Here is a 22,736-nt window from a genome sequence, read left to right on the forward strand (position 1 = left end):
ACGTACATCCTGGTGATTACATATGTAATCTCATGCAGAGATGACATCACAGTTTCAGCTGAGGCCTCCAGAACTAGAGACCCTGGTTTAATCAGCTCTCACTATCGTCCCCACCTTATTAACAAGCTTTCCTTAAGGAAAGAAGAATAAAAGATCGATCCCAGTGGTAAGAAGAGTGAAGGCCCAGTTGGGAACTGATGAGAGAGAAGACACGAGGTTCACAGAGCTGGAGAAAATGTGAGTGAAAACCCCAGGACATGGCCACCTACAGAGCTAGGCTAGCCAGCTGTAGGATCTCCATGACACCAAGAAGTCAAGACCAAGAGGTCAGCTAAAGTTACGAGAGCCAGGCAGGAGGAATATGACCACCTGCCTCCTTACCCGTGAGGCTAGCTCCTACCCAGGACCTTAGATGCCCCACTCACAGTGCTGGCCCACCTCTGCCAGCTTCTCCACAAGCATAGGTGGGGTCCTAAGCACTTAGGAGTCTTCCAACATGTACTCCCTTCTCTAGGTCCACCCCATTTCCTGGGAGTCAATTAGATGCTTTTAGGGAGTCAAAAATGGTGCCCATTGTGAGATGCTACTTTCTACCAGAGTAGTGTGTGGTCTGATTCCAAAAGCTGGGGATGAAGAGTATGAAAGCTCCTCGGACCTCTGAAAATGAGACAGTGCCAAAAACCGGTGGAAACCCATTGTCCAATATCTTTATTTTTCTGCTAAAATCTACCCACCGTGTGAGTTGCCAAGGCAAGCTACGTCTCTTGTTCTGAAGCTAGGAAGGTTCTCTCTCCACAAGACACCTGCAGGAGATGGAAAACAATACCCTCTGCATATCATAGAACACCAGCTCCCAGTAAGAGGACACCCCAACTCCTGCCAGTGCAGTACCCAGGCGGGGGTGGCTTTTCCACTTTTCTCTAGACAGGCCACCAGGGTCCTCTTCAAGGGCAAAGGACTCCCCAGCCCCTGTGAGGCCTCACTACACACTGTTTATTTATCTATAATTTATTTATAATTTCTACAGCTTTTTACCTGGAGACACACCCAACAAGAAGGGGTCTTACTCTTCCCACAGAGGTCTGTAGACCATGTACTAAATTCACTTGCTCTTACTCAAGCTATAGAAAGCTGACCTTGAAATATCCTACCTAAGGTCATCTCTTAGGTCCAGCCCAGGCCAACACAAACTGATTCTATTTTTTCAAAACACCAGCCCATTCAGATAGCCTTGTCTGTCTTCATTAGCATTCTCAGTGACGAGAAGGGCCAGGGTTCAAGGCCCAAGGTTGCATCTAGAGGCCTATAGGGAGCTATAAAACTGAGAGATATAGCCAGTCCACGAGCTATCCTTGAGTCACTGACCTTCTTGACACATTCTCACTCCCTGGCAGTAATAGCTTAACACTTCCTGAGCATTGACTCTGGCTCAGACCATATCCTAAAATCATCACATGGGTTGACTTATTTCATTCTTATACCAACCCTGGGGTACATGGAAGGCAGCTATGCTCACCACTATACCACCAATGCTGCGCAACGCTGTGATAACTGATAGAACTGGGATTTTAAACCAGAAGTGTGAGTTCAAATCCCAAACTCCAATGAGAGCCACAACATAGTTCTCGACTCAAGGACTACAGCTGGTGCTATTGAGAGGAGCATTCACTTAACTGTTAGGAGCGTTCATTTGTCTCCCTATCTCCCTGAATCACACATTGCTAACTTCCCTCCAGTATTCATTCTCCCTTCTGCCTTCTTATAATAACCTCCAGTCCCAAGTTTTGCCTAAGCACATGGCCGTCTGCTCCAGACTACATTTCCCAGCATCCCTTGCAGCCATATGACCAAGCTCCGACCAATGGGTTGTGAGTGGAAGCTCCTTAAGTGCAAGCTGCTGGCCTTGGATTTCATCACCTCCTACTACCCACATCCTGAAATACAGACTTAGAGATGCGAAACAGTAAAGAACCAGGGTCCGTGAATGATTTCATGTACCTACTTTGCCAGTTTGGTGTGCTTGCCCTAGGGTTTACATAAGACAGAAATAAACCTCTGTCTTATTTAGCCATTCTCTTTGGAGATCTGTGTTACGGCAGCATACTCTCTATGTTAGATTCAGTACCTTAAGGCCCAACTCATCTTATTCTACTCAACACCCCCAAAACCCTTTCTTAGCACTAGGAACATAGTGGTTACTCAACAAATATTTGTTACATGAGTGAAAACACCGTTATGTAAACCAGGTGATACTGGGCCCAAACAGACTTAGCTAAGCTCTGTAGATGACCCTTATCCAGGTAGGTACGATATCTCCTGCTTTTCTGGCAAGAGAGCTCAGGCCAGAGAGTCTGTGTTTAGGGAAGCATTTGCAGTAGGAGAGGAGTGAACTTTTACTGCATCTGCTGTCGACTCTCTGCCGAGATGAAGGATTTTGTGCTTAACCACAAGTTAGCTGGGGTCACAGCTTGTCTCATAATAATAATGAGCTCAATTTGAGCACTTACTTTGTGCCAGGTCCCATACTAAGCACTTCACACACTAAGACATTTGTTTGCATTTAATCCTCCTGACAACCCGACAAGGTAGGAACTATTATTGTTCCCAAATGAGGAAACCGGGCGCAAAAAGAAGTTCACTAACTTGCCTGGGCCACGTGGCTAACAAATGACAAAGGTCAACTTCAAACTCAAGTTGTAGGAGACCTAAACTTATTCTCTTCTCACCCATCATGCTACTCTGCCTCTTCATGTATGACAGGCTTATATTCCCAGCTATGGTTCCAAGTTTGGAAGGCTGGACCGAGGATCGTGCTTTTCTGAATAGATGCGCAATGCACAGAGCGCCCAGTGTGGCTGTGACACTTTTCCCCTGGGCATGGCTGGTGAGGAGCTGCACACACCACCCCCACCCCCCACCCCACGCCAGCACAGACCAGAAGGCAAACAGTCTGAGCCCCCTGGTCCACCGAGCTCCTTCTTGCTCTCTCCTGGGCTGTCCTCACTGCCTCTTGACCTCCACACCCTGCCGCCCCTACCACTGCCACCCACAGCTTATGCCCTTTCCCTCAGCCACCTCACCTGGATTGGCCCTCCCACCTGCTTCCATGCACAATTCTTGCCTGGCCTTGCAACAGTCCTCACTGAAGCCAGCAGGTGCAGATCTGCCTACCCAGCCTGGTAATGGTGTGGTCCAAGCTTCATTTCTCACCTCCACCCCAACTCTGTCCTCACTTTCATTCTTCACCTACAACAGTTCCCTCCTTCTCATACCACAAGCTCAGCAAAGTAGAGTCAGTAGTCAAGTAGGGAGACACCGAGCAGGCTTCATCCCAGAGGTTGCAAACCTAGGACCTACAGGCCAAATATGGCCCCCAAGTATGCTTTGTTTGGCTGCACTCTGCTTTTTGAAAATTGAATTCATTACATCAAAAGTTGTTAGGGTTCACATAAAAAATTCAGATTTAGAGCCTCTCTTAAAAAGTGAGGAGTCGGGGGCGCCTGGGTGGCGCAGTCGGTTAAGCGTCCGACTTCAGCCAGGTCACGATCTCGCGGTCCGGGAGTTCGAGCCCCGCGTCAGGCTCTGGGCTGATGGCTCAGAGCCTGGAGCCTGTTTCTGATTCTGTGTCTCCCTCTCTCTCTGCCCCTCCCCCGTTCATGCTCTGTCTCTCTCTGTACCAAAAATAAATAAATGTTGAAAAAAAAATTTTTTTTTAAAAAAGAAAAAAAAAAGTGAGGAGTCTTGGGGCGCCTGGGTGGCGCAGTCGGTTAAGCGTCCGACTTCAGCCAGGTCACGATCTCGCGGTCTGGGAGTTCGAGCCCCGCGTCGGGCTCTGGGCTGATGGCTCGGAGCCTGGAGCCTGTTCCGATTCTGTGTCTCCCTCTCTCTCTGCCCCTCCCCCGTTCATGCTCTGTCTCTCTCTGTCCCAAAAATAAATAAAAACGTTGAAAAAAAATTTAAAAAAAAAAGTGAGGAGTCTTGGCGACACTGGAATCACCTTCCCATGTGACAAATAGCTGGGGCTGAATTTGGACATCCGCTGGATGGGCATGAACTTCTAGCTCACCACCATCTTCTTCACTCCTTATTCTACGTTTCCCATCCAGACATCCCTTCACTCACTGACACAGCAGGCCTGGCCCCTATAGGCACTTGATTTGGCAGTGCCTGTTGTAGTGTCTCCGTTCGGCTGATGAGCACACTGAGAAAGGGAGAAGAGAAATTATTCTTCCAGGTCTTGAAATTATTCTTCCAGGTTGAGTGCACCCACAAATCTATGGCTGGCTCTCATCAGACAATACCGACCAAGCTCCTGGGTGCCCCAGGCCCTGTCCAGAGCATCACAGGTGCTCAAGCAGGTGTTGTCCCTGCTTTTGCCTAGTCACCACACTCTTCCACACTGCTGCTCCAAACACATAGGTATGCCAGAGAAAGGCACTTTCTTTTTTCTCAATTTTTTTTAAGTTTTATTTATTTTGAAAGACAGCATACGATCAGGGGACACGGGGGGGGGGGGGGGGGCGGGGGGAGAGAGAGAGAGAGAGGGAGGGAGAGAAAGAATTTCAAACAGGCTCCACGTTGTCAGCACAGAGTCCAACGCAGGGCTCAATCTCACAAACTATGAGATCATGACCTGAGCCAAAACCAAGAGTCAGACACTTAACTGAGCCACCCAGGCACCCCAGCCCTTTCTTTTTTCCACACACACAAGCATCTCTTGCACTGTGTGCCATGATCATCTGATTCTTCTCCTCTCATGAAGACTAACTTCTCTCAAATCTGTCATGCGGATTATACACCCTGAACCTGCCAAGAGGTGACCTTTCTTTAAGTAATCCCCTCTGGGCCTGAATCCTGGTGATGAGTGTGTGCATAGGTGTGTACATGTCTGTGCTCAGCGTATGCTTCTGGACTAACACTCCATCCCCTCACTAATTTCCCAGACAGGTCAGAAGTCCGCGTGTGCCCCAGTCGGTGAACCAGACAGCGTCTGTTCTGTTCCACTGCCCCATCAAAGGGGACAGCAGCGGCTGGTGCTTGCCTTGATGGGGTGAAGGGTCAGGGTTGCCAGATCTTCGATTTTGCAAGAAGCCAGAAATATTATTTAAAACGGGCAAGCACTGGTTTCTATTAAAAAGACCAGTGCTTAAAACAAGCCCCCAAGAGCCTGAGACACTTTATGGGGATCAGGTGCTAGAGGGGAACGACAGGAAATGAAGGCTCCCCTTGAAATGCCCCATTGGAAGAGTCAGCAGCAGGTCCTCAATCCCCTGCCATGTCCTGATGCCCATCTGAGGACACAGAAGAGGACCCAAGTGTGCTTGGCTGGCTTTGCCCTCCAGCCTCGTCCTCCTTGATGATAAGACAACTAAGGTGTCTTTGACTTACGTTGTTTGAATTCCCTGTTTGTTCTGGGCTTAAAACAAACCTTCCTTCTTCCTTTTTCTCAACCACCTTCTCCCTAGAATCCTCAGGTTCTTAACTCACACTGCATTTCTAGATCCTTCCAATAAGGAGGTTGCAGCTTCCCATTTCTTTGATTAAACAACTTTAATAAAGAATTCACGGATAAGGCGGCTCTCGTGAAGGCAGCTAAGGCGAGGCTGGAGAGCGCAGAGCCATGCATCGTGCCTTGCACTGCCCAGGCTAGCGAACAATACGGTCAGGATGGCTAAAGGTGATCCCAAGAAACCAAAGGGCAAGATGTCTGCTTATGCCGTCTTTGTGTAGACGTGCAGAGAGGAACATAAGAAGAAAAACCCAGAGGCCCCTGTCAATTTTGCAGAATTTTCCAAGAAGTGCTCTGAGAGGTGGAAGACAATGTCTGAAAAAGAGATATCTAAATTTGATGAAATGGCAAAGGCAGATAAAGTGCGCTATGATCGGGAAATGAAGGATTATGGACCAGCTAAGGGAGGCAAGATGAAGAAGGACCCTACCACCCCCAAAAGGCCACCGTCTGGATTTTTCCTGTCCTGTTCAGAATTCCGCCCCAAGATCAAATCTACAAACCCTGGTATCTCCGTTGGAGATGTGGCAAAGAAGCTGGATGAGATGTGGGATAACTTAAGTGACAGTGAAAAGCGGCCTTACGACAACAAGGCGGTGGAGCTAAAGGAGAAGTACGAGAAGGATGTCGTTGAGTGTAAGTCTAAAGGAAAGTTTGATGGCGCAAAAGCGTCCTGCAAAAGTTGCCCAGAAAAGGGTGGAAGAGGAAGATGAAGAAAATGAGGAGGAAGGGGAGGAGGAGGAGGAGGAAGAGGAGGAATAAAAAAAAAAAACAACTGTTTATCTGTCTCCTTAGAGTAGGGAGCACTGTCATTGACACCTCTCTTATTCGAGGCGGGTCTGTTGCCCTCGTTAAGATTAATTACACAGCTGGGTCATGGTCATATTGTAGTCTCTTCAAAGTGCTCTAGAAATTGTCAGTGGTTTACATGAAGCGGCCATGGGGGTCCGGAGCACCCTGAAACGTATCAGAGTTGTACGTATGTCCAAACATTTTTATTTTAATTTTTTTTTATAATTTTTTTTTATTTTTTTTAACATTTATTTATTTTTGAGACAGAGAGAGACAGAGCATGAACAGGGGAGGGGCAGAGAGAGAGGGAGACACAGAATCGGAAACAGGCTCCAGGCTCCTGAGCCACCCAGGTGCCCCTCTCCAAACATTTTTAAAATGAGAAGGCTCTCGTGTTCTCCGCACTCTGTGCACTTTGCTGTTGGTGTGACAAGGCTTTTAGAGATGTTTCTGGCATTTTCCCCTTTGAATTTGTAAGGTGGTGTTAACTCTATGGTTATGGGCTAGAAATCCTGAGTTCTCAACTGTACATATCTATAGTTTGTAAAAAAAAAAAAAAAAAAAAAAAGGGACAAAACCACTGAGACACAGTCTTCATGCTCCTTGCTTGGCTTGAGGCTGTGGGGGAAGATGCCTTTTGGAGGGGCTGTAGCTCAGGGCGTGCACTGTGAAGCTGGGCCTGTGGGCACTGCAGTGGGCATCTGTTTAGCTTCAGGTTGTCTTGTTTCTGTATATAGTGACCTAGCGTTCTGCTGCCGTTCTTAGCTGTGGAAAGGGGGCAGCGGTGGGGGGAGACAGTCAGCTGGCATGAGAAGTGTTTGCATCTTTTTTAGTTAAGTGCGGTAGTTTTAACCTGTTTGCTTTGAAACAAACTGTAGAGCTCTTCACGGTCAGCAAAGCAAAGAGCCACTGCATCGATGAAAGTTCAAAGAACCTTCTATACTAAACACAATTTGCGACGTTCTGTTATTTTTCTGTATGTTTAGAATGCCGAAATGTTTTTGAAGTTAAATAAACAGTATTACATTTAAAAAAAAAAAAAGAATTCACAGATATGAAGGTGCTTATCATGAAGCAGGTAACATCCTTTTCCTCCCCAAGTCACACACAATTACCATATAAATGGCCTGGCAAAGGGACTTCCTTGGGGGGGGGCAGATTCTAACTACTCTTACACTTACAAAGCTTTAAAAAAGAGAGAGAGGGGTGCCTGGGTGGCTCAGTCGGTTACGCGGCCGACTTCGGCTCAGGTCATTATCTCACGGTCCGTGAGTTCGAGCCCCGCGTCGGGCTCTGTGCTGACAGCTCAGAGCCTGGAGGCTGTTTCAGATTCTGTGTCTCCCTCTCTCTGACCCTCCCCCGTTCATGCTCTGTCTCTCTCTGTCTCAAAAATAAACAAACGTTAAAAAAATTTTTTTTAATAAATAAAAATTAAAAAGAGAGAAAGAGAAAAGAACAATTTCCAAATGAGAAAATGTCACAGACAGCCACAAACTGACTTCCCAAGGGATGCAAATACCCTTTCTCCAAGCAAAAAACACGCAACGTACAAAATGTCCACGTGAGGGTCTGTGCCTCCTATGTGGGCAGTCGCCCTTCTACTGAGGGAGATGAGCAGCCCGAGGGTATGCCCCAGAAAGGCGGCCAATGAGAGGCCTGCTCGTGCTGCGTCCGGATTGGCCAGGCCTGGCACCAGCTGGAACTGGGACCAGCTTTGAGGACAGCAGAGACTTGATAGGATTCTCTCTTCAAAGCATAGAGCAAACATCAATTAATCCTCAAAAGACACTTTCAAGAAGAACATTATCCCTTTTGAGGATGTGGAAGCCAAGAGGTGCCGCAGGTAGTTGAAGGGAGGGCAGAGGAGAAAACAGAGCACTGGGCTCCGAGCCCCAGATCCGGTTCTCCAGAGAGAGTCAAGTTGCGGGAGAAGAATGGACCCACAGAACTGGGGCAAAGGAGGCGACAGAGAAGCTGCTTTGGAGGGTGCCCCTCAAGGCTCCTGCTGCTTCATCCCAGAACAGGCTGCAAAGTGAAACACAGCCAGAGTCCTATGTGCGCACCAGTCCGGGGAACCAGAGAACGAGTTCAGATTATGGGACCTTCTTCAGCCTAATGACCACTAAGTCTGTGGGAGGACGAAAAACCGAAATCAGAATCCAATTTGCCATACTGAGCCTGTTTCGGTAACCCCACCCTCCCCCCTTCTTGACAGGGGGAGGGGAGTATGTATAAACACAGGGGATGCCCTGCCTGGCTGGTCTTTCCATCTCAAGAGAACCCATCCAGAGTTTCCTGCACCTCACACTCTTAAGGATCACCGCCAGTCGCTGTGCCTGGCAAAAAACGTCACACATTCTCACGTTACACATTTATTCGACCTTTAACCTGTTGCTCTGAGATACCTGGAGAAATTGTATGCCACTGATCAAACGTTATTAAAAAAACACCCCACAATCTCTTCTCCACATGCAGTCAGTGTTACTACCTTACACGCTGATTCCCATGGTCGGCTGGCACTTTGTTAAAAATTTAGATTAACTTTCTTTGCCACACACTACATACTGTTTGCCTAAAGAAAGCCCAGGCCATGTGCAAATTATAGGCTGATTAGAGATATTTAAATGTTTGTAGGAAGGATTTTCCTAAAGGGTCTGAATGAGTTTTCTCTCAATTTACCATTTAGTCAAAGAAATAAAGGAAATTACCCTACAACTGAATTTTTCTTTCTTAATTCAACTACCTAACACCCACTCTAGCATAGCCACGCATATATATATATATATATATATATATATATATATATATATATATATATATACACACACACACACACACACATATGCCTTCAAAACCATAGAAAATATCTGGAAGTGATTAATCACTAAATTCTACTCCTGAGACCATTATTACACTATATATTAACTAACTTGGATTTAAATAAAATTAGGGGCACCTGGGTGGCTCAGTCGGTTAAGCATCTGACTTCGGCTCAGGTCATGATCTTGCGGTCCATGATTTCAAGCCCCATGTCCGGCTCTGTGTTGATAGCCCAGAGCCTGGAGCCTGCTTTGGATTCTGTGTCTCCCTCTCTCTCTCTGCTCCTCCCCTGCTCATGCTCTCTCTCTCTCTCTCTCTCAAAAATAAATTTAATTTTTTTTTTAATTTTAATAAAGAAAGAAAAAAATTTTAAAAAAGGAAAATATCTGGAAGGATATGCCAACAAAAACAAAAACAAAACAAAACAAAAAACAAAACAAAACAAAAACAACCATGTCCTTAACAGTAGGGAGCAAAATGGGCAATCAGAGAAGAAGTCTTTTTTTTGTTGTTGTTCTTTTTTGTCTTGTTTTATGCACTTCTTCTATGCATTTTTTTTTACAACCAGCATGTGACTTTTTAAATGTTTAAAATTATAAAATGAAAAAGTTACCTTCAGATCCTTTATTTTTCCCCAAGTGTGGCATTTTGTCCCGATGCCTATGCAAAGTAAGTCGGTAGATTTTGGAAACATCTTGTTGTCTTTTAGCGAAAAATTACAAACTCTCATCGTAATACTGTTAACACTCAGGTCATTTCATCCAGAATGCACCACGCTGAGAAAGGACAATTCCTTGCAACCCACTTCGCAGAGGAGTCTGAAGCTGCATCAGGCAAAACTAAGTCAGAAACAGAGCTTCAAGACGAGGAGAAAGATTCAGGCTTCTTGACCTGACTGGCTTAAGCAAAGCCTGAGAAACACAGCTGAAAGGCTGCCATTCTGCACTAGTGCGACCCGGCTCCCGTTCCCACTCCGCCGTCCCTATCACTGGCCAAAACACATGAATTCACAGAACCAGCCAATAGGCTGGAGTCCCTCCAATTATTAAGATCATCTTCTTCTCTTAAAGAATGGGCTTTTCCAGTGACACCAACCGCTTCCATCATTGAAGTGTTTATCTAGAGAATATTTCAGTTGGAAGCTTGAGAAACAGAGAATTTGAGGTTACTCAAAGAGCCCTCACCAGTTGCAAAGTAATTAGCAAAGTGGGGAAAAAAAAAAAACAGCGTTGGAGTGATGAGGCCAATAGGAATATCCGATTCGTTTACAGGATTTTTCACCGACACCTGCTTTTTGCATGAATAAAATTAGATACAGTTGCTCTCAGCAAATCAGTGATCGGGGATCCGAAATGCAGGAAAATACACGTTCTGGGTGTTTTGGACTCCGGGTATTTGGCAGAGACAGGCAGCGGGGTCTAATTGTCCATATTCCATCCTGACCCGGAAATGAAAGCTCCCAGTCACAGAAGTTCTGTAGCTAATCAGTTACCAGTCACACTTCTCTCCTCACTGTCTTTAAAGTCACCAGGGGGAACCCCAATTTGCAACAGACCAAGATGCATTCCTTTTGGGGCACAGATGTCCTTCCAATGCCACTATTGCCCTCTCCATCCTGACACTGACATAGAAACGAAGGGAAGCAGGCTAAGAAAACCCTCCCCTTTGATATTAGTAAGAATTGTGCAATCCCCGGATGATCAGAGCCCAGGCTACACAGGACTTGAAAGAACGATGGAGACTTTGATATGGAATATAAAAAAGTAATGGGCAGGAGAGGCAGGCGGACCAAACTGGGAGGCCCAAGGCCAAGCTTCTGCCAGCTCCAGCTCTGACTTCCCCATTGACGATGGCTCTGATTTATTAAGCAAAGATGATAGATACTTACCTCTCTACCTTTTTATCTGAGATGAATGAGATAAATTTCAAATGGTTTATTTGCCATGACCTAATAATAATAATAATAATAATAATAATAATAATACAAATGAGGGAAGTAGGAACTGAGACCACCCTCTGCCTTCTTTCTCAAGAGATTTTACATGTGGCATCTCATCATTACCCCTGGTGAGATAATGGGTCACTATTATCATTATTAGCCCCATTTTATAGAAAAAGCAACTGAGGCACAGACTGGTGACCTGACCAGGGCAGCATGGTTTGTAGAAGAAGCATTGCCCTGTTCAACACACTGAAATGCATTCCAGTGATTCTGGTCTGTGAAGACCTCTCTAGGTTGTGCCTACAAGACTTGGCCACCTGGGAGACACAACACTCAGGCCTCCTCCATAACAGCCACGAACCTTCTCCTTAGGCTCACCCTGCTTCTACAGGTTTCTACAGTTTGCAGGGAGACTTTTAACTAAGACATTCTCAGAGTCCTGCTGGGCAAGGCACAGTAGGGGGTGGGCAGGGGAGGCAATGGACTCTATATAACCCATGTGTAAATGTGGTCCAGAGCAAACACCCACAACCCTTGGTCCCTAGGCGAGGAGAAAAGATAGCACCAAGGAGTGAACCAAGACACCAACAGCTGCTGGGGGGGGGGGGGGGGGTTCCTACCTCAGGAATTTTTAATGGTTTAAGGCATGAACTATTAGCAGGAGCCCCAAATCACCAGCACCCAGGTGTAAATTCTATTCTTAGGGAATGTCAGGAGTCTTATGTTCTAGAGTCTAGATCACCCACTGCTACTAAAGAGCAGAGTGAATTGGAAGGAAAGACAGAAGATAGTAATGAGTGGCTTTTATGGCCTGGCCTATTCTTTGGGGCTTCACATAGCTCATCTCAATGTGACGGCCTCGGGCACGGCATGACTCCTCTTGACTTTCTCCACCTATGGCACAGGGAGAGGATGTCTAGGGCTCTTTCCATCCCAGATACATCCTCAGTTGCCACCACAGCCCAGTTCCATTACTCCAACTCTCTTCTGCAGGTATCACAGGATGCTGCTGGTGCTTCTCCAGCTCCACGAAACCCTCTCCCCGGACTCCCCCTCTCTGGGGCAGGAGAGCATCTTTCCATCTTCTCTTATCACTCCTGTTACAGCCAGCAGGATGGACAGATACACACACACACACACACACACACACACACACACACACTTCCCAGAACATCCTCAAGTTACTCAGGGATCCATGAGGCAACTTTGGGGGAGCCAAGAGGGGTGAGGAAGGAGGGGAAGAAGGAGGCTCACGGTGGTAGACTGGCCACTTCCAGTCTGCTTTGTGAAGGCCCCCAAGCTTTGAGGGGCGCTGGGGAGGGAAGCTACAGTTGAGGAATGCAGGGGGACCGGGCAGACCCATGTGGAGCTTGGATCCCACCCCATAGGAGATAATGTTTTCGAAAGAGCACACGTTTGACCAGGGAAGAAGAGACTAAGCCCAGGCTTAAGAGCATATCTGTTTTCTCCCCACCTGCCCCCCTTTTCCCAGCCTCGACTTGGAGCAAATGGTTAAGCCAACCCGAACCCAGAAGTGTGAATAATACATGGAGCCAGCTCGCAAGCCGCCCACACAGGAGGGCATGTCAGGCTGCACAGATGGCCCTCTCATGTGCACAGGCCATAGCTATGCTGCGGGGGGCTGAGATTCCGGGGCAGCCTTTGTGCTCCTCACTAACCATGTAAGAGAAAGTGGGGCTCCCCAAGAGAGCCATGAAATGTGGGGTGAGGACTTACGTGTGGACAGGAGAGTGCCAGCCATCCTGGGGCAGACACCAACAGCTGGAGTGATTTGTTAGCCCTTTTTTCGTGAGTTAATTTGCTTCCAGCAGATTCCATTAGTGACCTGACAGACCCAGGGCCTGGAGGAGGGCCCTGAAAGAGCTGCTAACTCAGCAGACCGAAGGCCAGACGTCTTGCACCCAGCCCTTTGCCCGAGGTTTCTATTTGAAGAGCTTAGAATAATTATTTGCAAAGCTCTTGTTAAGGCAGCACCGCTGAACTACGTATAGGCAGAAGACACATGAACCTTGACCACTAAACATAATCCGCCAACCAGAAACTGGCGCAATACAGGAAAAGGATTCCCACATGTAATAATCTCTCCTTCCCAATGGCAGGAATGAAGCGAAAGTCAAAGTTATAAACTGGGTTCCATCTGAACCTGAGCGGAGGGGGAAGGGAAGAGGGGGAGGGTTGGGCTTCCTTTGAGTTCCAGTTGACATTTCCAGCAGAATAAGAAAAGAATCATGCTATTAGTACTGCTGCTGCCGTTACGACACAAATAATGATAACAACCACAGTTAATGTTTGTTTGGCACCTGGTACACGCCAGGAACTATGCCATAAGCTTTTTAAGCATTATCTCACTGACTCTTCGTAACAGCCCTCTGAGGTAGGAAAGCTGCGTGGGTAAGAGACATCACACCGCAACTAAGTCATGGGAAAAGATCCAGAGCGGAGCCAAGCCCAGGGGCGTCTGACTCCAAGCTGGTGCACGGCCCCACTTTGCTCCACAGCTCAATCCCAGGCTGGAGAAAGAGCAAGGAAACAGGATGCCCAGCCCAACATGTGCCCTCACTAGCTGTCGGACCTCAGCAAGTGATTTCAACTCATGGGCCATCCTATTCCACAAGACAGCTGAGTGATTTCTTAAGGACCCCTTCCATTCAAACCATAGTTATGGACCACCTGGGGCACAAAGATGGGGAGGTGGGTGTATAAACACAACTGAGGAATGGCCCTGCCCTCCAGGGATCTGCTATGTAAAAGTCTTAGGTGCCCTTTCACCTCTAAAATAACACTTAGCAATTCTTTTAATATAAAGAAGTATTTGTGACAGCATTTATACCCATCTTCTCTTTGTTCTATGTGAACATACGCATGGAAAGGTATCTGAAATGAAGTTTATCTAATGGATTTGGTCCATTTTTGCTCTCACCTTGTTATTTTTTTGTGTTGCTTGAATTTTTACTAACAAATATACATTTCCATTAAACCAATGAAGTCATTTTTTAAATACTGCTAAAACAATAATATATAAGTGTGTGTGTGTGTGTGTGTGTGTGTGTGTGTGTGTGTGTAAAGAAAGAAATGTATTTCATCACTAACTGGATATTTTATAATATTAATAAATTGTTGGGGTGCCTGGGTGGCTCAGTCAGTTAAGCGTCCAACTTCAGCTCAGGTCATGATCTCGGGTTCCTGGGTTCAAGCCCCGCATTGGGCTCCGTGCTGACAGCTCAGAGCCTGGAGCCTGCTTCAGATTCTGTGTCTCCTTCTTTCTCTGCCCCTCCCCTGCTCAGGCTCTGTCTCTCTTTCTCTCAAAAATAAATAAACATTAAAAAAAATTTTTTTAACTCGGATGATATTGTAACTGTATTTTCTAAAAGAATCTTTATTTTTACAGGTACATACTGAAATTTTTGCAGATAAAATAAATGATGTCTGGGATTTATTTCAAAATAAATAAATCCCGGTGTGGAAGGGTAGGGATATTTCCCAAAAGCTAAGGTAAGCCCCCAGCTGGCAACCTTTTTGCCTGAGCATTTCCCCGTCTTTGGCTAACTCTTCCCTTTGACTATCATAGTCTAACTTCGTTTGTCCTCTGTGGCTTCCTTCCACCCCCACACCATTCCCCAAAACCTTCTAGAATCACCCATCAAGTCTGCTGGTATATTCAGGTGCCCAGGCCATTCTATCTGACCTTACCCTTGCCAGAGGACAGAAGGTATGGGCCTGAGAAATACTCCCACACACCACTGTTCAAAGTCAACTACCACCAGATTCTGTTCGCTCTAGAGACAGAACAGCTTGACCGGTGGGGTGGGAGGCACCTTTCATTTATTCATTCAACAAATACTTGTCAATCACCTACTTTGTGCCAGGCACTGAGTCAGGTGCTGGAGAATCAGTGGTAAACAAGACAAAATTGACACCTTCACTGAGTTTTCATGCTAGACAAGGAGCCACTTTAGATGTATCCTTCCCAACCCTCCAAGACTTAGGGTCAGGAGTACATTTTCCAGACATCCCTGAATCACCTGGGATATTGTCCAAAATAAGGAAAGACATGATCTGATGCCAAGACAGAGAAAACCACCCAACTCCCTACCCCAATCCAATTTCCCAGTTCATGGGACACAAAGACCAAAATGGTGAAGACTACCAGGAGAGTAAATGATGTCAGACAATAGGGCAACCAGGCCACAATGTTCCAGGCCCACCGGTGTCATATTCGTATCAGAATTTTTGTAACCTTTGCTGCCACTTTGGCAAAAGTTTCTCATCCACTTCTGAGGTTAAAATAAGTAAAACTTGAATAGCATGCATGAGTGTAGCAGTTTTTAAAAACAAAACTTCCCTGCCAGGGATGACTTATGTAATCTATATAACCACGGGCCTCCTATGTAAGTGCTTGGTCATGGGAAAATGTTTAGCATTGTTCAGCGGTCACTTATACCGGCACTTGGTCACAAGGACTTCCAAATCAAATTTCTAAGCAAAAAAAGTTCCATTTGGAAAACTACATTTTCCAATTTTCTTGCTTTATCATGACAATGGAAATAGAGTGTCATGAGTAAGTGTTTTAATTTATTCATCAAGATATAGGATCTATTCTCATATTAGTTGTGGATTTACCATTGTTCTAATAAAAATGTGTGCTTTACACAGTTTTCTCCATTGACTCTAAGCTCCAAAGGGCAAAAACCATCTCAGTCCTACTCTTGTATTACAACCAGCACCTACCATGTTGCCTGGCATATAGTTGATGCTAGTAAATATTTCTTGAATTGAATCCAAACATGCTTTTTTAAATGATTTTTTTTTTATTATTTTAAACTCAATGGCACAGCCCAGAGATAGTTCCCTGTGCCTATGGATCAACCAGTTTGCCATCCAGGTCCCAACAAGACCCTCTAGACAGTTTCCTAATCTCCTCCCTGGATGGAGGTCCAACAGGGGCAGGCCCAACAATGCCCCGGCCTATTGGACATTTCTACCTGGATGTCAAATCAGCATCTCAAGCCAACCAAGGGCAAAACTGAGCCCACACACACCCGCCTCCACTCTCTCACCATCTTAACAATCCCATTCTTCTACATGTTCGAGCCAAAAACCTTAGAGTCACCCATGATGCCTCTTGTTGTCAGACCCTACTTCCAATTTCTTTGCAAATGCTGTCATCCTTATCTATGAAATGTATTCAAAATCCAGTCACTTCCCACAACCTTTACAATTACCACCCTGCTCCCACCCACTGCCTCCTTACTTGTCCCCTATTTGGCCCCTGCTTTTCTCCATTTACTCTCAACTCAGTAGCCAGGGTGACACTATAAACATCCTCCAGTGGGTTCCCAATACCAAAGAGAAGCCAAAGTCCTCATACGACTCTCCCTCTGTCTTGCCCTGCTCCAGCCACACTGGCCTTCTTGCCACCCTTCAAAACATCACCCATGATTCGCACTTGCTACTCCCTCTGCCTTGAATCTGCTTCTCCCAGATGACCCTCAAATGACACTTTTCAGTGGCCACCTTATTTTAAACTGTCTTCCCCCAACATCCCCTGTCCCAACTCCCTGCTTTGGTTGCCTTCATTTACCACCATCTCATTTTTTTTAATGTTTATTTATTTTTGAGAGAGAGAGAGAAAGAGTGGGGAGAGGCAGAGAAAGAAAGAGAGGGGGAGAATCTCTAGCAGTCTCTACACTGTCAGTGCAGAGCATGATGTGGGGCTCGAACTCACGAACCATGAGATCATGACCTGAGCCAAAATCAAGAGTTGGACACTTAACCAACTGAGCCACTCAGGCGCCCAGCCACCACCTCATTTATTTACTTACTTAGGCCACCATCTGTATGCCCCACTAGAATGTAAGCTCTAGGAAGGCAAGGATTTCACCCATTTTGCTCATTGCTTTATGTCCATCACCCAAAATAGTACTGAGTGCTCAATAAATATTTGCATTAACAATCTCAGGATACATGGAAATATTCTTATCTCTCCATTATGGAGGGAAGATCACAGAATCCTCTGAAAGATGTATGATTCAATTCATAACAAAATATAGATAGACTTCAGGCCTTTCTGAAACAAATATGCTCTAATGCATTTCGACAGGGAAGGAAATCTCATTTCATTTTTACTCCCTCTCGCCCTTCCTAAGTCAGGGTCCACCTGCCTCCTTCTCAGCCCAAAGCTGGAAAGCATCCATTCAGAGGATGTAGGAGGAAGTTCAGGTGTCACAGACCCAAAGGCAGTTACTACCCACAAATTGGAGGGTAAGAGAAATGACCGACAAGGAAAAGAGAAATTAGCACGTAGATGAGAAACACATGTTTAAAATCCCATCCCAGGCCATGAGTCAGCTGAGTGAAGCTGGCACCAGAGTGACAAATTAATTTCATGACCCTGTTGCTTTCATTAGGTACTGCAGGGGGAAAAAAAGCAGCTGATATGTAGAAAAAGTTTATGTATGTCTGCCTACATGTCTATATAGAGTGGTCTGGTAATAAAATGGGTTCCTTTCCAGTGAAATTTGGATATGCATTAGACCACCTACTGTGTGCCTCACACAGTGCAGAGTGCTGGAGACCAAAGTGCTGGAGGCAGTGAGGAGCTCTAAGCAGGTGGCGGTGACTGGCATAGACACAGCTCACCAGAAGTGCCCTTGCTATGTATGGGCTCTGCAAGCATAAACAAAGCACTATGGGAGCCACAGGCAGTGGTTCTGCCTGAAGGAGGCGCAGACCTTGAAGGGCAAGTGGAAACTAGAGAGGGTCATCAGGCAGAGGTGTGGGGGTCAGAGGGGAGGTCCTGGCAGAGAATGTCACAGAAGCAAAGGCCAGGAGGTTGGAAGTCCCCGTTCTGGCATGATTCAAGCCGAGTCCACGGATCAATGTCAGAATGAGCTGAATTGTGAACGTCAGGCTAGGTAGTTTGGCAGCCTCCTCCAAGGAGTGTCCCCAGTCCCTCCAGGCAGAATGGATTCCTTCCCTGCTTTGTGTACACACTCCTCAAAGCACATCCCCAGCCCAGGGCATCAGCACAGGGTGTTGGCTGTTCCCTCTGCTTAGAATGCTTTTCTTTTCCCCCAGACACCTGCAAGTGCCACTCCCTTCAGTCCTGCAGGTTTCTGCTCAATTGTCACCTTGACTGAAGTCATCTCTGAACAAGCATGTAAGGGGGCAAACTCACACAGGTATACCCTTTACCTCACTTCATTCTCACCATAGCATTTATACCTGTGCATTTGTCCACTAGAATGTGAGTCCCACAAGGGTAAGGACTTTGTTTTGTTGACTGCTGTGTCCCCAACACCTACAGTGTGTGGCACATGGTGGGAGTTCAATAAATATTTGATGAATGAATAAAAAGCACCTGTAACACTTGAATGATTTTTGACTATTTTTATCTGTCCCCACCTGTAAGACTGAAAACTTATATGAAAGCAAACATTGTCTTCTCCATTCTCAATCCTAGCACCTCTCACAGAGCTGCATAGAGTTGGTACTCAGTAAATAACTGATAGATGGATGGATGAATGGATGAATGGGTGGATAGGTGGATGAACATACAGATGGACAGATGGGTGGATGGGTGGATGGATGGATGGGTGGGTGGATGGATGGACAGATGGATGGGAGGGTGGGTGGGTGGACAGGTGGATGAACGGATGGATGGGAGGGTGGGTGGGTAGATGGGTGGATGGATGTATGGGTACATGGATGGATACTATAATCATTAGGAGCCACTGGTGGTATAAAGGAACTGAACTATGCAGAGCCCTCCCTGTGGGCAAGGATAGCCTGACATGGGGACAGACTGCAGCTGGAAAGTCAATTGGGAAGCTCCTGCCTGTGTCCTTATGAGCACTAATATTGCCTAGGTAAATGGAGGAGGAGACAGAGTCCAGAGACACTGCCAAGGTCAAGTTAACAGGACTCAGGGACAAAGTAGGGGTGAAGAGAGACAGGAGCCAAAGATGACTCTGAGATTTTTACTCAAATAATAGTGAACCCTGAGGAGAATAAGCAGCTTTGGGGAAAGAAGAAGAATTCACTTAGGATATAAGTTTGAAAGAGAATACCCAGGAGAAATGGAGTAGGCAATAGGATAGTCAGGAGGAAAGAAGATTGAATTGTGAGCACTGGCTGAAGCCATGGGAATTTACTCATTCTTTCTATTTTAAGCACCTTCCATGTCCCACGCACTTACTATATACTAGGCACTGTGGATATTACAGTGGCCAAGACAGGCAAGGCCTGTGCTCTCACAGAACTTACATTCCAAGGGGAAAGGCACACTAAAGACAGGTGAACAAACAAATACGTAAAGATAATTTCTGATGGTTGCACGCACTATGAAAAACACATACCAGGGTAATACACCAGGGCAACTATTGCAGGGACAGCATCAAGTGCAGTGCTCAGAGGAGGCCCCTCTGAAGAAGCAGCTTTTGCCACGAGGAGGCAGGGGGCAGGAATGACAAGGAAGTTCCTTGCTTCGTGGCTTTGATTTTCTTAAAGAAGTCAGTGGTGAAATCATCTGTTCAGAGCGAGAGGATGGAGTGGGTTTTCAGGTAAATGGAAAACCCTGGAACAAGTGCCGAAGAGAAGAAATGGAAAAGGCTCAGAAAAGAGGTTATGATGGGGCACCGAGGACCTAGCTGAGGGCCGAAACCGTAAATGTGTAAGGGAGCCTATCGATGCAGAGCGTACGCATATTTTACAAATATTATATATCGATGAAGCTTTATGTCCCTGCAGCTATATTGAAACCAGCATTAAGGCCCTAGGAGTGATCTGGAATCTCTATCCCTACTTGGGGTGAGATGGGTTTGCCGGAGTGTTTATTTGATTTTAATTAAGTTTGATGGGCTGTGAGGGTTTTCATTACGTGCTTTGACCAGGCACATTCCCACCGCTGCCACCCTCCGCCCCCACCACCACAGACCCCAGTTGCTTTGGTCTGTGTTCCTGCCACGGCCTCTCCACTCAAGCCATCCTGCAAATTAATCACCCTCAACGTCCATCCTGCCATACCTTAAATAACTCCCCAGCACCTACAGGATCAGCGCCAAAGTTTTCACACTGATATTTATTCCAGGTGCTTCACTGCCTGTCCAGCCTTCTCTCTCCCAGCTACCCAGCCATGTACACTGTGCCTTTTTGAACCCCTACCTGCTTTGCATGGACAGACCCAGGTTTGTGCCTCGGAGTCTTAGGCAAGTTGCTTAAAGTCTTTAGAGTTTTCTCCTCTATAAACTAGTTAACATTATCTGCTTCCCGGGAGGATTAAATGAATTAATGTGTGTGCACCACACAGCACAAGACTGCTGAGCAGAGTGTAGGTGTTCAAGATGGAAGCTGGAACTAGTGTAATTATTACTTTAAAAGGCTGCTTTGTGGGGCGCCTGGGTGGCTCAGTCGGTTGGGTGTCCGACCTCAGCTCAGGTCACGATCTCACGGTCCGTGAGTTCGAGCCCCGCGTCAGGCTCTGGGCTGATGGCTCAGAGCCTGGAGCCTGTTTCCGATTCTGTGTCTCCCTCTCTCTCTGCCCCTCCCCCGTTCATGCTCTGTCTCTCTCTGTCCCCAAAATAAATAAACGTTAAAAAAAAAAAAGAATTAAAAAAAAAAAGGCTGCTTTGTAATGATGCGGTTATTGTAGCAGCTAGCTCACGGCCACATACACAGAAGACACTGGGTCCGCGGCCCTTGGCATGGTTACCGTGTTCTCCTTTGGACCTCGTCTCTTGGTTTCCGGTGCGCTCTTCTTTAGGCTTACCTTAAAAGTTAACTTGCATCTCAGAGTCTTAGAGTCTTCAACTTATATTGATATTCAACATAGGTCTCGTCCCTCAGCTAGACAGGAAGTTCCTGAAGAACAGAAATTGTTCTGCTTTTCAGTATCCTCTTCAGCATGAAGCACAGAGCCTTCCACTTCAGGAGGTGCTAAATAATTCTTGGTTGATGTGCCATGCTAAGAGGTTGATTCCCCTCTTAAAGGGAAGGCTTCTCTCTCCTCAGCTCCCTAGATTCTGCCCACCCATCAAGGCCTCCTTCAGCCTCGCCTCCTCCATGAAGCTGCCCGGTGAAACTGATTTCTTCCTTCTCTTCTACCTTCCTTCCCCATGGTTCCCACTATCTTGTCATACTTTGCCTTAGAGCTTCTAGACTTTTAGCGAAGGCAAAGCCAAGGGAGAATGCACACGCAGTCCCCTCACTTCCTCCAGTACTCATTTTACAGATATATTCTTTTCTAGCTAGACCAGGAGAACTCCAGGCTACACTAAGGGTCTTTTTCACAAGGAGGAAGCCAAGGTTTGAGGTAGCCAAATACTGGTATTTCAACCATCAGGGCTCCGGACAGCTTTTCATAGGGGTTCTGTCTCTCATGGCTTCATGCCGGAAAACATCAGGGCAAAAACAAAAACAAACACTAGAGTACAATGAGCTACCACCTCAGGCCTGTTAGAATGGCTAGGTATCAAAATAACTGTTGGCGAGGAGGTGGAGAAAAGGGAACCCATGTGCACTGTTGGTGGGAATGTAAACTGGTGCAGCCACTGTGGAAAACAGAGTAGAGGTTTCTGAGAAAATTTTAAATAGAACTACCCTAGGGGTGCCTGGGTGGCTCAGTTGGTTGAGTGGTCCCACTCTTGATTTCGGCTCAGGTCGTGATCTCACAGTTTGTGGGACGGAGCCCTGCATTGGGCTCTGGACCGTGTGGAGCCTGCTTGGGATTCTCTCTCTCCCCCTCTCTCTCTCTCTCTCAAAATAAATAAATAAACTTAAATATATATATATATATATTTGTATATATATGTATATACATATATATGTGTGTATATATATATATACATATATGTGTGTATATATATATAATTATATATTTTATATATAACATATATATTATATATTTATATATTATATATTTTATATATTTATAAATAAAATAAATAAATATGTATATTTTATATATTTATATATACTTATATATTTTTATATATATAATATATATATGAAAAAATAGAACTAGTCTATGGTCCAGCAATGCCACTTCTGGGTATTTATCCAAAGCAAATGAAAATACTAACTGCACGCTCCCATCCACTGCAGCATTATTTACAATAGCCAAAACATGGAAACAACATAAGTGTTTATCAATGGATGAATGGATAACAAAAATGTGGTCTGTACATACACACACAAAGGAGTATTACTCCTCCATAAAAAAGAAGGAAATCCTGCCATTTGCCACATGGATGGACCTCAAGGGCATTATGCTAAATGAAGTAAGTCAGACTGAGAAAGACAAATACTGTATGATCTCACTTATATGTGGAATGAGAGAACAGATTGGTGGTTGCCAGAGGCAGAGGGTAGTGGAGGGTAATAGGTGAAGGTGTCCAAAAGGTACAAACTTCTAGTTATAAATAAGTCCTGGTGATAGAAGGTATAGCATGGTGACTGTAGTTAATAATGGTGTATTTGCAAGTTACTAAGAGAGGAGATTTTAAAAGTTCTCATCACAAGAAAAAAATCTTTTAAGTATGTGTGGTGATGTCAGACTTATTTCGGTGATCATTTTGCAATACATATAAATATCGAATCACTATGTTATAGTGAAATTATTATATACATAATTAATTATATATTAATTAATATATT

At 45.6% G+C, this 22,736-nt stretch overlaps 1 pseudogene; it reads left to right on the forward strand.

The window, feature by feature from the left end:
- The first annotated feature begins 5,548 nt into the window (after positions 1–5,548).
- Positions 5,549–6,467, forward strand: LOC115516641 (annotated as a pseudogene).
- Positions 6,468–22,736: the final 16,269 nt, after the last annotated feature.

The sequence above is a fragment of the Lynx canadensis genome, chromosome B3 (assembly GCF_007474595.2).
Source record: "Lynx canadensis isolate LIC74 chromosome B3, mLynCan4.pri.v2, whole genome shotgun sequence".
NCBI classification, from domain to species: domain Eukaryota; kingdom Metazoa; phylum Chordata; class Mammalia; order Carnivora; family Felidae; genus Lynx; species Lynx canadensis.